Here is a 4,376-nt window from a genome sequence, read left to right on the forward strand (position 1 = left end):
GGGATCGAACCCGGATCTTCGGCATGACGAACGGACACTTAACCACTAGGCTATCCTACCGCCCCTCATTGGTTTACAGTAAATCAGTAAGGACACCTGCTGATCCCACCAGTGAACAACGTCAGTAACCCAGGCTTGACGTAAGAGGCGATTAACGGAACAGGGTGGTCAGGATCGCCGGCTTTCTTGATGCTAGTCACAGTATCCCAATAGTGTATATTAATATACACGAATTCAATCACTGGATTGTTTGGTCCAGACTTGATTCCTTACATACCACCATCGCGCAGCTGTAATGCTACTGAGTGCGACGCGAAACAACAAAGGGAACAAGCCTGGTTCAATGGGTAAGCTACGCTTAAAAATGCGCCAGGGCATCCGGTACAGGCACCCACCTTGGTTAGTTATTCTGATCATTCATATACATTTCAAATTACCACATGTAAAGAAACAACCATTTTATAGCTCCCAAACCCTAAGTTTGTAAGATGCTAAAATTAAGATGCGTACAGCATAGACAATACTAATAAACAGTTAAATCGTGAAGAAAAAGATGTATTTAAGTGTATAGACCTGTTTCACGACAAGTGCACAACTAGGAAGCTCAAAATAAATATCAAATCGATAATTTTACTAGTATTCGTAATACGGAAGTCAGGTCATGTGACAAAATTTATACATTTCTGTACCTATTGTATGGGTGACACGGTGCAAGGAAATCAGCATACCATATGTAATACACACGTCAAAGCACGTGGAAAATTCTCTACTAAATATTACGTACCTAGAATTAAACGCTGGTAGTGGACGCGCGTCGTACCCGTTGTTTCTAACATTACATTTAATTCATTTATAAGTCATTTTGCAATATTTGACTGACCAATTATGTTACTGTGAGTGTCATGATATTAAAGTGAGCAAATATTGTTTTACGTCGCATTCAGCAATATTCAAGCAATATCACGACCATATATTGGATTCACAAAATGTACGAAAAGAATCGAACCCGGATATTAGGCGTAACAGCGAACGCTTTGACCACTAGGCTACCCTACCGCCCCAATTACGCACTGCATATATGTGATTATGTAAGTCTACATTAATTACACGATGGCAGGACCTTGACTGTACGTACAGTAGCAACAAATGAGGAATCTGCAGTCGGTAAATATCACTGCAGACGTAATTATTCTACAATCTTTGAAATGCTGCCGACCGAATCTATAATGTTAAAGGTCACATGCAATCAAAAACTCAAAAATAATTGGTAATCCGTACACCTCGTCATATGGACGCTTGATGTTCAGGGGCAGGCCTCTTCCACTGTCATTTCTACCATACATGTACATGTGTATATCCTCGTTGAGGGCTGACGGAAAAGGAAACGTGGCCCGATCGCAGGCAACGGCGTTCAGCGTATGACAATTTAATTAGGTCAGCATGAAATAATGGGTAAATCTACAAACAACTTATACAAACAAAGCTTTATGTATTAATTTCCGACGAATGTGTGTCGAAGTGAGTGAGTGAGTGAGTGAGTGAGTGAGTGAGTGAGTGAGTGAGTGAGTGAGTGAGTGAGCCAGATATCACGGCGAGGTACCCATGTGGGGAACTGAACCCGGACGAGCGGACGCTTTAACCACTAGGCTACCATACCACCCAAATCACATATAGGAACATGTGTCCCCTATCGTACAAATATAGTAAACCATATTCTTTCTCGTGGTTATTAGATATCTGACGACCTGGTCGAGATCGGAGACAGAACGAGAAAGATAAGAAACTGGAGAAAGAGGTTACTCTGGTGTAATCAAGGTTAAACAGGTGGAAGCGATCAACTCAGGGTCCTGCTCAGCAGACAGGAGCTATAAAACGTTATGCGCCACAATATCTTTTTTTTAAAATGCTCAAAAATTCACATCCGAAGTATATATTTTTAATATTTTTGAGGAGCCTATGCCCCTATAACGCACAATAATTTTGTAAGCAAGTGGTGACAGGGCGCTATATATGTCGTTGTATATGCAAAATCCACCATTTGAGTAAGTGACAGCTCGTTAGATATTACCGTCTGAACGAATTTAATGGCAACATTGTCGTCAGAAGGTCAAAGTGTGTCTCCCTCTGCTTTATATCGTTTCCGATGACGTCAGGGGTTTTAGCACTAAACCATAAACGAGGCCAGTACAAAGTCGTGACGTAAACAAATAATTCATAGGTCAGCGACATGTTATGGCACACAGCGCCAACGATGCGCGTCCATCTAGGACATGCGCAGTGGCTAGTAGATGGGAGCGGCCGGGAGTGGTTTTAGCTGGGTTAGGTTGGTGCAGACCTGTAAGCTTTACAATTCATAGCAATAACAACCCAGGTGATTGATCCGAACGCTGTTATGTTATCTAGTGCGAGAAGTCGGCTTTTGTGTATAAATAAAGAAAATACAACCTTGAAACCGAAACCTTTCGTTTTACAGCGTTGACTAATTCTTAGGTTGGTCCGGGAGTTTGAATTGTTAACAAGACAATAGCTAACCCGTGTACCGTAACCAATAGTGGTGGAATATCGTCTGCCCCGACTGCCTCAATACCACGCTTAGTAGACTGTTTATAGTCATAATGGTCGCTTCAGGGAACAGCAATAAGATGATTATATTCTGCGTATGCCAAAATCTAAATACATTATCAATGCCCAGTTTGAGGTGAGTCCAGACGGCTTATTCTGAGCGTGAACGGTCTGGTGCTTCTGTCTCGTGTCTTGTGAATTGTTATGACCCCGACCGGCTAGTATGCCTTGCATGAAATTGGAAACTAAATGACGATGACAGTGCAATAATTCTTACGTTTTGTGGTATATTTTTGTGTGTGGGGGATTTTGCTTGTTTTATTTGTTGATGTTTTCATTCAGATACAGTGACTTCATAGTAGAAGTTTGGCCTCTGCACTAAACATGCTATCCGAATAGGCTGTTGAATAAACCCCTGTTATAAAATGCAGTACTTTACCAAGATAGTCAAAACATTGATTAACCCAAGTAAGGAAATCATAGTTCTGTTTGACTGAGGTCTGTATTTACTTGGAAGGTGTAGCTGTTACACACTTGTGCCCCCTGAGCACAGCGAAAGAACCATCCTACCCATTCGTAACTACTCACTGTGTCACTCGGATGCTTTCTTGCAGGTCACGGAAAGAGGCGAGTAGTTACGAATGTCACCTTACCCAGCGACTGTTGCATTTTGGGTGCGTCTTGCATGTGTTAAGAGAGGGGAAATGATCAGTCTTTAAGCAATGAATCATTGTTATAACTTGCTTCATTTAGAGCTTCTCCATTGCAGAAAGGGTTAGGTAGAAGGGGTAAAATTGCAATTCGAGGAACGAGGGACCAAATTGTGCAGAATCACAAGCCTGACACTGAGAAGTACGAACACAGGTTTAAAGCATAATACAAAAGGGGGTTTATGCGCTACATCCCGATATCAAATTTTCAAGGTTAGACTCATGGTGACGAAAGACATTCTTGCCGTTTCGGGATTCTATGGCTGCCGTTTTTTGTGTTTTATTTTTCTTTTTCTTTTTTTTTTTTTGTTTGTTTGTTTGTTGTTGTTTTTTTGTTTTTTTATATTTTTATAAAAAAAAAATTTATGTGACTACCGTTGTGTGCGCTGGGCGATCGCTCTCGGGCGCTGTTGTGGCTAATACGCGAGTTTTGTTTCCATTTCAAACGATTAGTTTTCCGTTACAGGGGTTTGTTTCGGTTATAGAGAATACTGTTCCAGTTTTTGGTGATTTTTGTTCTGTTTTGGTGTATACGAGTTCAGTTTTGATGATTTGTTCACCGTTTCTATGGCAGGCCTGAACGTGGTACTGGAACCTTTTTAGCCGTCGTCAGGGACGACATAGCAGACATGCTGCCTACAAACATGGCGGATCTATGTACTTTATAGGATCGACTATTACGTATCGCAGCGTGGAGTTACGACATTACGATCGCCCGTGTCAGCTACTGATGTGGATGGTATTCCGTTACTATATTCCGTAACATGGTGCGGTATCCGTATTTTACAGTTTGACGAATTTCGAACTGTTAGTACAACGAAGTAACGTACATACCACATATCATGGCCTACGATTTACCTGTGTATTAACAGATACACGACAGAAATATTACACGCGTAATTTACGGAGACATCCGGTAATTGTCAGGATATACGTACTATAGGTAACCAACCTGTGAGATTGTATACACATACCGTACCGATATGTTTACTTATGTCATCATTGGCATCATTTCTACAGTGTGGCATCTCTATAAAATCCAGGATGCGAGTAAACGTCATCTTCATGTGGCATTTTAGAAGTTGATACGTACAATACTGACAT

Source organism: Haliotis asinina, chromosome 2 (assembly GCF_037392515.1).
Source record: "Haliotis asinina isolate JCU_RB_2024 chromosome 2, JCU_Hal_asi_v2, whole genome shotgun sequence".
Taxonomy (NCBI): domain Eukaryota; kingdom Metazoa; phylum Mollusca; class Gastropoda; order Lepetellida; family Haliotidae; genus Haliotis; species Haliotis asinina.